Source organism: Etheostoma spectabile, chromosome 10 (genome assembly GCF_008692095.1).
Source record: "Etheostoma spectabile isolate EspeVRDwgs_2016 chromosome 10, UIUC_Espe_1.0, whole genome shotgun sequence".
NCBI classification, from domain to species: Eukaryota; Metazoa; Chordata; class Actinopteri; order Perciformes; family Percidae; genus Etheostoma; species Etheostoma spectabile.
The window spans coordinates 17,868,966-17,881,774 of record NC_045742.1 but is presented as its reverse complement, the minus strand read 5'-3'; the positions used below and the strand labels follow the sequence as shown (position 1 = coordinate 17,881,774).

General features: G+C 39.7%; 1 protein-coding gene across 5 annotated transcripts in view; it reads right to left on the bottom strand.

Moving 5' to 3' along the window:
* spock1 (SPARC (osteonectin), cwcv and kazal like domains proteoglycan 1) overlaps window positions 1–685 on the bottom strand; it is a 98,091-nt gene extending 97,406 nt beyond the window's left edge. For 3 of the 5 annotated variants that reach the window (XM_032527947.1, XM_032527949.1, XM_032527951.1), the window contains exon 1: window positions 450–685. The gene's annotated coding sequence lies outside the window, so the exon portion shown is untranslated. The remainder of the gene's footprint in view (window positions 1–449) is intronic. The other 2 variants (XM_032527948.1, XM_032527950.1) reach the window with 1 other exon arrangement.
* Between the last annotated feature and the right edge of the window lie 12,124 nt (window positions 686–12,809).

Genomic DNA, 12,809 nt, shown 5'->3' with positions numbered 1-12,809 from the left:
GAGAGAGAAAGAGAGAGATAAGATGGATAGAGCCATTCAGAGTGAGAGAACAGAAACAGGAGCATGCAGCAAAGTGTTAGATAGCAGCATGAAGTAATATAGAACACTTTACAGAACACAGAACTCTCATGTCGTGACGCATGATGGCTCAGAATGTCAAAATAGAATGTAACAAGCAGCTAAACGAACCAGTTTATGACTGTGGAGTGCTCATGTTATCAAAACGCTGACCCTTCTTCTAATCGGATAATACATATTGGAGAGTTGTCGCCGCGGCAGATGGGGCACCGCGAAACGATTAGCTCGCGAGCTTCCCCTCCGCCAATTTTAAAAAGCAATTAGCGGCGTCAACACTTGCCGCCCCCACGGAGCTTTGTCTCGGCTCTCATCTGCTTTATCCTGCGTCCAGCGGCAGTAGCACCATGAAAGTCGACAACTACTTTACCTACCTGGGATAGTTTGCTTGTTTCCAATTTATCTGATTCCAAGGGAAAAATAAGTCCACGGCCCCGGGCACTCCGGTGGCACCCGACTGCTTGTAGGATAGACTGCAAAAAGGGAGCTGCGAGGACGAGAAGACCGGGAGCTTTCTCCTCCTCCTCGGTCACCAGACACCGCCTCCTTTCTCTCTCTCTCTCTCTCTCTCTCTCTCTCTCTCTCTCTCTCTCTCTCAAACACGCGCTCAGCGTGTTATTGATTTTGAGCAGGGGTCTTCAAACACAAATTTCATTTTAGTCACGCCCCTCTATTGTGGTATTCAAGCTTGTGTCCACTGTAGTAAATAGAATTAGGATACATCAACCATAAAATCAGCGCTGTGTTGGGGTTTGAAACGTCTCCAGTTTCAGCTCCCCGAGCGGAGGGCTTGATCCGCTTTTTAGCACCATGGACAGAGGCCTGCCACATACAAGGCTCTTTTTCATGATGAGAACACAATACAGAAATGGGCCACATAACTAGGACGTTCAAATAAAACGATATACTGTATGTTGAAATATTTAATATTTAACTCTCTGCTTAGCTGCGTCCGGGTTTTCCTTGCTTTGGCAACACTCATGTTTCTCTTTTTTCTCTCTCTCTCTCTCTCTCTCTCTCTTTGCATGATGTGTGTCTGGATGTGGGGTAGTTCAGTGAGAAGATTGTTTTTGCTGTTCACTAAAGCTTTGGCGCTAGTGTTCGTGTCTGTGGACTATCTAGTGGCACCACTCTCCTTTACGTGTGGTTCAGTTCAAGCCTGTTTTATTGACTTGTTTTGGCACAGGGAGAGCCGGGGGTTTGGTACAGCTCCTTATCTCCCTGTTTCACATACAATCCTATTTTAACTTTTTCTGGCTGACACCACAACTTTACTACAGTACTTGTTCTGTACTGCTTGTAATTTTGGAAAGTATTAACAGTATTCATTTAGTTGAAAAGAAGAATAGTCAGTTGTTTCCTTTTGCAATTCTGGATTGATCTGGTCTTACTATGTTGTTAAACTCACTGCCCATGCAAGGGCAGTGAACTTTTTTCCTCCAAGGAAACTAAACCTTATAGATTTTTCTTTTTATATCCTTTTCTTGGTCCAAAAACAAAGCTCATTAAAAATGAAATATAGAAGTAATACGCACTAGTATAAAATTGTGTTTGCTACAGTGTTAAAATGAGAGGTCCGGTCAAGTGACCACCTAAACCTTTATCTATAAAATACTGTATTTGCTAATTATGTATCCCCAATAAATGTGTGGAGAATGCTCATCACATCAACGAGCCTTGCTGTATCTTGGTGCATTCAAAATATACAAAAGCAGGATTGCTCGAGGAGGCCTGTGAGGTGCAATGAAGCCATTAAACACTGCAAGTGGAGGAGCTGTTCATGGTGTTGAAAATCAACTGACAAAACAATAAATTCATTTTTTCATTCAACTTTACAAAGATTACAGTTTAGGGTAAAAAAAACAGTAACATGTGTACATAATATGTAGAAATGTAGGCCTAGTTAATGGTTATGTGCCATTTACAGTGGCAGCAGATTTAGAGTTAATCAGTATATTAAGAAAGTGGTCCATATGCAGATTCATATGTGGAGGAACTAATTAGATGCCGGTTAAAAACTTAGTGTTTAGAATCCGGTTTTCATGTCTCTTATTAATAATTAGCAGTAAGTTTCCAGTTTATTAGCGCGTTAGCAGAGTAGGGATATGTTTACCTGATGACAGATAGTGTGAGATAAGATGAGGTCAAGTGCTCCAAGGCCACTAAACAAAACATTAAATACATATAGCCGTGACTGCATATGCTAAGCATGTATGAATTTAACAACAGTATGGCGATGGCTGATACATTTGAACTTTTTTCAAAAGTTATCTTAAAGTCCTGCAAATATATCATTAACAGTGCAAGGACTAAAAGAGGAAGTAAAGGTCCAAAACCTCCAGCCGATTGATCTTTTGGTCATCGCAACACTTTGTCAGACAAATATAATGACAAGGAGAAAACTACCAAGACAAAGGAAAGCTGCAAAACAGTTCTTTAATGTTATAGTTCAACTCAAATTTTAAAAGCGGGGGAATATTGGAATTCAAGAAATGTCAATTATTGTTTTTGTTTTTTAAATAAAGTTGCTGACATTGAGGTTCTATATTGAGTTTTGCTTGCATTTATATTTACATCTAAAAAAGAAGATGTTAACTCATTCAACAATTTTTTCTTTAAGAAAAAAAGTATTAAAATGATCTGGACAAGAGCTAACTAGATCCATAAGGGAGGTTAGTCAGGACCTGTAAGTAAAAGTCTGGCAGAAATCTTATGTTATTACATTTAAGCGCTCATTGTTACTGCCATACATTTTTATGGTTTAAAAAACTATATTTTGTGACATCAACATCATAAAGCTATTGGACAAAAGTGAAGGTCTGCATAATTCAGCCAAATAAGACTTTCCTTTTTTAAAAACACGTCTCTTACTGTGCCATCTTATACTGTGAAGAGGTGTGTGAGTGGTGGAATTGGAAAGTCCAATAGGCAGTCCATGAGCTAAATGATTATGAGACAATTGATTTTGACAGTTAGAGGCTCCAACAAGACATTTATATGCAGTATATTTTAATAGTTATGTAGCCTATGTTAAATGGGTACCCTGACATTTACAGTAAATCTGGGTAAAGCTGGGACGTATGGAAATGAGATTGAGCATTTTTCCTTTAGCTCTTGGCAAGTGGCTTATATACAAATCCCATTTCACATTTTAGCCTTTTAGCTCCAGAGAGACTCTACAATGTGGACAACACAAATACATTCACTCCAAGGGCTGTTGGGATGTAATGAGATCTTGTTTAAAACATTGGTTTAAACCTCAAACTTGATGCTTAAAACTGTTTACAGTGTATATAACAATTTATGAATCTTAATAGCTTTACCTAAAGTAGTGAAAATAGGGATGAAAATAGAACATATATGTATATATAGAGAAAGAACTAGAGAAAAGAACTCGCTACCAGATATGGTGCAAGACACAGTATGCAGCACAGTGATTTATTCACATGCAGTAGTGTCAATTTTAATTTGTTAAGTTATTTTTATGGATGTGTTAGAGTGAGCAATAGAGGTTCACAGACATTTTTTTTTGTTTGTTTTCTTTCAGATTTTACATGAGCCTATTCTTTAAAAGATCAGGAAAAATGTCTCAATTTCAGATTTAATCTTAGCATATTTTTCACGAGTTTGAATAGTTAGTTCATGTATCATGTGTCATGTTTCCCCATTGTTCATTTTTATTGTGTTATTATTGTAGCTTAGTCACATACTCACCACTCTGAGTTCAAAGGATCCAATCCAGGCCCACTTCACTTAGGAATTCTGGGGGGGGGGGGGGGGGGGGGGGGGGGGCTCTGGAGGATAAAGGATAAGAACAGCTGTAGGGGATCTAATTTTGAATAATAAAGATCAAAATATATAAAAGAAAGCAAAGGGGAGCCGTGTCCCAGCGGTACATTTACGGTTGTAAATCTCCCACATGGCAAATGCAGACGGTAAAAAGGAAAAAGAGGAAGGGAGGCGAGAAGGAAACCAGTTCAGTTAAGTTCTGTGGTTGTGTGCATGTGTTCATGCATGTTGAAGACAAGCGAGAAAGAGAGAAGATGGGAAAGTGTGCGGGTGATGTTTGCAAGTGAGCAGTGGCGAGTGATTGACCGTTTCTTAATGAGCTACGTGTCTGTAACTTCACTGCATGAGAACTTCTGTTCCAGTTGAGCGACTCCGGTGAAAAGCTCCGTCAGTCAGCCTGAGTAATGGACCATAATCATAAAGCATATAAGACTCCTAGATGATATATGCATGGGCTGTCCCACTGTGCAAGGTGCAAAATGGTGCATTTCCGTCACATACCAATTCAAATTTCAGCTGGGTGCTCTTGGGGGCATTCGTAAATCCAATCATACATCAGATGTTCCACATAGGATGAAAAGAGAAAATTCATAGAGCATGAAACCCACAAGAAAATGGGATAAAGAGTATAAATGTCTCAGCATCCCGATAGATGTTTTTTTTATATCCTAATCAGTTCTTCATCAAGGACTTTAGTGAGAGTAAACAGAGTATGTTGTTGACTTGCCCAATCTATAATCAGGAGTAATCTAGCATCCAAATAATAACGGGATAAAATACAGCATGTAAACACATGACTCTTTTAGAAACAACCCACCAATCGGCTTTGATGTCTTCATCTGTCATTCGGGCACAATTGCATTTATATGTCATCTTCTTCAAAGCAAAGAGATGGGTGCCTTTTTTTTGTCATTTCCCTTGATATCTGACGGAAAAGCTGGTTTGTCAAGGTTTGAAAAAGTTCTAAATGATCACCGCATGTATTTGTTGAGCCAAAACATAAGTTTTAGCCTAAAAAATGAGAAGAAACAAAATTTAAAAAAATTCTATATGCACATGCTCTGAATTGATTTTAAAGGTAACACATTTATTCTTGCAAAGTATGTCAGCTAGTTTTATTCTCTCCACTGAGACATCATTGGAGAATGTGACACCACAACATCCAGTTATAGATAAGAGTACACCTTGTATTAAATGAAATATAACTACTGTTAGATGTTGATACAGAGACATTTCAGTTTCAGATAACTTAGCTTTGTTTGGCCTTTAACTACAGGGGTATCTTTATTTAGAGCACATGTACTGTATTTTCCAGGCAGCTGTGAATGCCTGAGTTAGATAGTGGAGTCATGGGATTTGTAGTCATTACCTGGCCTGCTCCTCACATGAACATGGAAACATTTTCCAGTGTTTTGGGCATCAGTTGGTGCTTTAAAAATACACCTACAGTATCAGGATGGTGCAGCAGGGCTGGGTGGTATAATGAAACAGATAAACGTTGCAGACAGAGGAACTGTCCAGGGTGCTGAAAGTAGCCACTCGCCACATTGCAACAGAAAAAACATCATCTAACAAATTACTTTTGGTTAATGTCTTCAAATAAGGCGAAAGAACTGTGGTGCTCTAAAGTGGGAACCACATTCAAAATTCCTCCAACCTCTACCACAGAAAAAAAATTGTTGGTTTTAGTTCAACACACAAAATATAACATGTTAAATCAGACTGACCTGACTAATTTCTATTTTAAAAGTAGGTGTGATGCCTAAAGTACAGGACCATATTCAACATTTCTCTATGGGAAAAACGGTGGGTACGATCAATGCAGCAAAACTACTGTATATGAAGAAGTTGTTTGCTTCCCAATCAAATATCATTAGGCACATAAATAACAGACAATTATCCTGGAAATAACTAAATAGCCTTACGTTATTGCAGACCTCTGAGGGTCTAACCCATGAATAGGCCCCACAACATGACATTGATCTCATGGTAGAACATAGGGAACATAATACAGAATATGGGCTTCCTGGAAAGAGTCTCTGGCATTGACAGACGAATAGTGTAAATAAAGAGAAGACAAAGAACTAGAGAAAAACCAGAAGAGAGAGAAAATCAAAAGAGAAAGGAGAGTCTAACTAAATAAAGGTTTGCTGAATTTGTCTATAGTATGACAAGGGATACAGTGAGGCAGTTTGGTTACAGCCAAGGACAGGAGAGTGAATAGTGAATAAGTAAAGAAAGAGTGGTTCAATGGCATAGACCCAGAATGCAGAAAAAGCAGGTCAGCGGTTCTAACAACACTGTACTCTGCTGCACGTGTCGTGTTCAGGGTCTAAAGATATTCCACAAGAGAAGAGGACACAGAAGAGAAAACCGTTTAGTGTTATAAACTAGCAATGACACCAAGAGGTTATCTTCTCAGAGCAGCCCACTGTTCGAGAGGACACAGCAGAAAGAGAGATGCCCTGCAATGCAGCACAGCACCAACAGCTGCTGGGCCTCCCTCCAGGGTAGCAGTGAAGAGGCAACATGCAAGGTCACCAAGGTTTCTTGACTCAGGCAGTTAGGAGAGACATCCTCAGGAGGAGTTTCACAACAGCAGCTTACCTTGGGCAGGGTGTTGGTCAGAGCTATTACCTGCAATGAAGAAGCCCACTCTTCACCCTGTTCACATATCAACAACTTTGAGAGCTATATCCTCTCATCAAGAAGTTTAATTCTAAAAGTTATGGTTTTTTTTTTATTTTACCTCATTAGAAATGCCATGTTCCTGCTCCTGAGTGTTTATGCTATTATAACATGTGTGATTTGTCTAACTGGTTTGTGCTTCACAGACAACAAAACAAAAAAAGGGGGGATAGAATAAAAGAAGAATAAATGTACAAATCAGAGCTAAGGATAAAGGACATTTTCATATTTCCTGTTTCCATGTCTTAAGTGAACTGCTGTGTGCTTTCTTAATGGTGTGAATATAGTTTGGATCAGCCAAAGGGTTGCGTCATATGATTATGAACTGAAAAACTAAACTTTATTTTCTTGATGTTTCTACCAATTTTGGCAACCATTTATCCCATAATCTTATACTTTCCTAGCGGTCGTTGTTATTTATGATAGGAAACCAAACAGTTTCAGCCTTGACTCCTAACATTTAAGTATTCTTTATTTCCGTGCTCGTCAGACCACCAGAGAAGGAAAACACATTGAGTTATGTTTTTCCGTTAATCTCAAGAATAAACAGAGTTTGGATTTGGTGCTGATGTGGAAAGTTGATTAATCACTGAAATGTCCCAGTCATGAATGAGTTACACGCTATATGGATCAATGTTTCAACTAACTTTGGTTTTTCTGTTTGCAATGAGGCAGCGTGAACTGACAACAACACTGTGTCATTTCCTAGTTTGGGGGGGGGGGGGGGGGGGGGGGGGGTTGATCCAAAATAAAGGTGTGAACACACCGTGCGTCATTACTGCTTCCCAGTTTGATATGACACAGCACCTTCACTACCCACTGCGACAGAGAGGAAACTCCGTAACTGACCACAGTGGTGGGCGCCCAGCTGCCTCAAAGTGGGAGGAAAAAGATTACCCTTATCAGGGTGGTCTCCAAGGAAGGTTGCCGTCGTGAAAGCTAATTACACTCTGGATCTGCAGAGAAGAACTCTAAACCCACTGATCCCTTATAGGTTAGCCAAATATTTCTGAACTTTGCTAGCAAATTGTTACTTTTTCTGCGCAATCATATTACATACATACAGTATGTGTTGATGCCAATCCTATTACAGGAAAAAGAGGTCTTTGGTCTTTAGTCCCAAAACAGAGGGACTAAAGACCAAAGGAAAGAAGGAAGGTCCACAATGTGTGTGCAGACAGTGTCCACGTATTATCCTTGCAGCTAGTTTAAAAGGAACACGCCAACTTATTGGGACTTAAGCTTATTCACCGTAACCCCCAGAGTTAGACATGTTGATACATACCCTTCTCATCTCCGTGCGTGCTGTAACTCTGCGTGACGCCCCCAGCATTAGCTTAGCCTAGCAAAGATCCTGCAGGTAACTGGTTCCAAACAACAAGGTCACATGCGACACAGCCATATTCTAACCGCATACTAACTGGGAACTATATTCTCAGAAAGGCAAAGCACTGGTACTTCTGCTACTTGGGCGGAGTGATTTGCACCTGAGATGCCCGATCAAGGAGCAGAGAGTTTTGCTGGAGTTTGCTCAAAGTTGGAGTAATAGATTCAACAATTGCTCAATACTAAAAGCATAGTTTACAATAATGGGTGTTCGCTACGACAATAAACAGGGGAGACCAGGTAATGCCATGATGTTTCATAGAATTCCAACCAAAAACACTGATCGCTGAAACTATGGCTTTACTTGCTCTGGATATGGATCCAAATACACCTGTAGCCAACTTCAAGAACCATCGTGTTGCTCAGAACATTTCACTTATTAGGATTATTATTATGAAAAAAACAGAATTAGCCACACGGACCATGAAACATGAGCTGAAGGATACGGCCATCCCATCGATAGTACAGACCGGACAAAGTGGATCCCCTGCAGCTATGGTAAGTGTTAGTCACAACTATTGCAGTTGTTCTCGGGCTACATTTATCCCTGTAATGTTACTGTGCTGTCACAAATGCGCTTTTTCACCCCAGAATAAAATGAGCGATGCTAAAGCTAACACTCTTGACTGTAGCCTTTACCTTGCTAATGAATTGAATTCCACATAAACACAACCAGTCCATGTTCGTTCTGATTCTCCCCTCGACCTCAGTCTGTTCAGCATTTTGTCTATCAGCTTGCAAAATTTGTAACTCTTTGTCTGTGTATTCCGGCTCAAAAATATACTTTCTAGATCTTGGTTTGATACCAAGTAAAAATCCTCCGACAATTCCTCAAATTCAGCCATGATCACCAGTGTTGTTTGCTACTAGCTAGCTATTCACATTGGTTTTGTTAACGGAAGTAACTGTGCTTTTTGGTGTAGCGCTAATCACTCTTTCTTTAACTGTCTATGTAATCACTCCAATCAAGAAGCACTGCTTGGTCTTTCTGAGAATATAGTTCCCAGGTAGAATGCCGTCAGAATTTGGCTGTGTCTCTTGTGACCTTTGTACCTTGACCTTTGTACACCCTGTGACTATACAAATCACAACATGTAAATATGAACATAATGTCTTTATTTTGTCACTTAGTGAGAGCAGTAGGCTAGTTGGAACCAGTTATCTGCAGGATCTTTGCTAGGCTAAGCTAATGCTGTGGACATCAGGCGGAGATACAGCACGCACAGAGATGAGAAGGGTATGTGTTGACTTGTCTAACTCTGGGTGTTACGGTGAATAAGCTAAAGTCCAAATACGTCGGCGTGTTCCTTTAACATGATCAAATTAATGTGAGAAAACAACTCACGACTCAACTCCTCGCTCCTTCAAACCTGTGTCAGATTTGCAAATGCTGTTAGTCTAAATCAGTCTCTTTCACTGCTCAAACACTCATTCCTTGAAACATTTGACACTGACAGGGTCTGACTGCCAATTAAAAGGGACTTTTCTCCCTCTCTGTCTATCAATCTATTTCTATATGTCTTCCCTTCGTTTTCTTTTGTGCAGGTTAAATTATTCGCGGGAGAGCGCTCCCCGTCTCATACCAAGACAGTCAATCTAAAAGACAAATTCTTGGCATGGCTGATCGAAAATGTATTCATATTCCACAAGGAGGCATTTAACATTCAACTGGCAGTTTCTCGAAGTTCAAGTGCAGCCCGACACACTGATCGTTTTGGCAAGACAAGAGAAATAAAAGAAGCATAAATTGGTATATGTGTCTACAATAGAAACTGAAATGATTGGCTCTTAAACTGCAAAAGAGGCAACAACTGTCAGATTGTAAGTTATTCAGTCGAGAAGAGAGTAGAGTGGGCAGAGAAGATTGATTCCTGTGTAAAAACTAACAACTCTCATCAAAGGGATAATATAGTAAATACAACATTCAATTCAATTTCTACATAGAGAATAGAGAATAGTTAAAGACTTCACTTAGTTTTTTGAGGAGGTCTATTTGCACAAGGGAGACAGGATCGTCTGCTGTTTATTTGCATTTTGCAGCAACAGCCAGAGAGGAAAAACTCAAGCTCAGGATATGTTGTTCATGTTGTTGATTCACACCTGTGCCCTGCTGCATACAGCTGAATCACACAGGACATTCAGTCTCCTCGGATCCCTCTCCAGAAGGTTGTCATTGGAGACAATGCTTGCAAGTCTGCACTTGAGTTTTTGCCATACATTTCTATTTCAATGGAGAGAGAGTAATTAAAAGAAGGGCTTTATGAACAACTAAATTGATTTATTACACATAGTGTGCAATACTGCCAGGAATATATAAAAAGCTATCTCAGAGATCCTTGATGACATCTCCTGAATGCATTGTCCCAACATTTACATTTCTTGAATTTAAAATTAAAGACAACCTCTAGTTGGCTCTCTGTTGACGATTTAGTTTTTGTCCCGGGCATATGCGTGAGTTTAAAGACCTTTCAAGGATTTGGGAGGGATATCAGATTCCAGTTAAATGGTAATGCTGGTGGATTGTTCCTTTAAATCTGTGTAATCAGAAAATAAGCCCACAGGGGACATTCAGTATAATCAGCATTTATTTTTAATAGTTCTTTGTTCTCCTGCCATCTCATCTCATTTGTGTGAATGGAAATAAAATGGTGGGTAAAACAAACAGCCTCAAGGGTAACGTAAATGAAAACAATCTTATTATGAAGCACAGAGTTGTTGCACACTGTGGCTGTCCTTTGACAACAATGTCTCTCCTAACAGTCAACTTTTCATGACTGGGGTAAACATTCTTGGTTAAGATAGCTTACATTGCAGCCTATGAAACTGAAAATCATCAAATCCACATACATGACAATACCGATACTCTGAAAATCACTTGTTGCCTCTTTCTGACTTCCATCCTTTTTTTTCGCCTGATCGAGTGGTTGGTATTAGAGATGTTCCGATACCAATCGCCTCCGATACTGCCTAAAACGATGGTATCGGTATTGGGAAGTACTGGAGTTTATGGACTGATCTGATACCAAATAATAAAGCCCTAAAGAAAATATACATATACATATACATATATGTCTCTCTACTGACAGCACTCCAAAATTTACAAACAACAGAGCTACATGTTGGAATCAACCAGAATTCTCCTTTAACGTAGTTTATTTATGTTCTTTTTCCATTATAACTGACTGTCAAACTGGATAATAAAAGACAATTCTGTGGCGTTCATTGTTTGAGAGTTTAACTTGAGCCAGACCGACAACAAAGATTGAAATTATATCACATTCGTACAGGGATAGTAGTACACAGCTGATAAAACATAATAAAATATATGACACACTGGTATCGGATCGGTACTTGGTATCGGCTGATACAGTAGTTCAGGTATCAGAATTGGTATGGGGAAGCAAAAAATGGTATCGGACTATCTCTAGTTGGCATATTTTCTAACTTTTCCTCCACTACTATTCCCTCACTCACTTGAGGTTTTCTCCCACTTCTCACCTGGTCTTTCAAGCTTGTTCTCAATTATTTCAAGAGTCTGATCATCCAGCCTGTCACTTTTCTTGCTCCCACAACCCCAAAATTGTTCTAACTTAAAGCTTCCTCTCTCATCTCTCTCAAGTTATCATTCATTTAAAAAGCTGAAGGAAATCTCAAGTTTATTCTCTGTGCTTTTTCATCCTCAGACTTTATATTACTCTCACTGTCCAGTCTCTCGACTGCTTCCCCTCAACTCTCAGTAGACTCTGCATCATGGCTAAGGATGAGTCTCAGAGCACGTCTCTTATGTTTTTCTCTTGGTGTGTCCCAAATTGATTTGGACAGACACAGCAGGCTGCCTGTGCCAGAGGTCCTATTGTTGGGCAATGATTTAGAAAGTGGAGTAGGAAAAAATGACACACTGAGAGACACTAAGATAGAAGGATACAACACAGAGAGACAACCCAGTCTGTTAACTGTCTCTTAGAGCTTCACAGTTTGGCCAGACAGGTATTTACATTGGACGCCAGTCCCACAAACAGCATCAAAACCTTTCCAAAGGCAGTGGAGAAGTTTCATGAGTTGCACTGTTACAGCAGGACTTCGATCATGCAGCTGCTGTCAGTATATAAAACATTCCCGGAATGGTAGTTATCACATAACTTATCACAGCTAGGCCTCATGGGAACTTAAAACAGGACATTTCTTTGGAAGAAAATGTGTCAAACTTGTTGGTTAAAGTGTAAAAGACCAAGAAGCTTAAAGTGCCCATATTATGAAAAAACAAATCACTTTTTTCTGGGATTTGGGGTGTTATTTGTGTCTCTTGTGCTTCCACAGGCTGTTTGCTTGTTCCTGCCTTGTACTGACCAAAGTTGGAGAAAAACTTATCTAGCTGATGGGATCTTACCTAGTTACTGCGCATGTGCAACTCCCAACAAAGATAGTATAGAAGTGAAATGTCTCACTCTGTAGCTAAAACAAGTGAGATGTCTCACTCTGTAGCTAAAACAGAGACCTAAACACAGGGTGAAAACAGGATCTGCAGCAACAATTATGAACTTGAAAATTAGCATAATGTGGGCACTTTAATGCTTACTACAAAGAGAGAGAATTGACCAGGTGAGGATAGGAGTCACAGCATCTGTTTTGCAATATGAATAACCCATGCGTTAGGTGGATTTAGAGTCATGTGATAATGTCTACCTAGAGCCCTGAAATAGATCTCTTATATTCTCTTATCACACAATAATAAATAACTTTCCACACACGTACAAACACACACTGGGTGTGAAACCTAATCCGCACCTACTGCTACCACAGCAGCCATCTGTGAAGATGCCTTCCTCTTGCCCTCATCTCTTTCTATAGAAAAACAAATGAATCACTGGTGG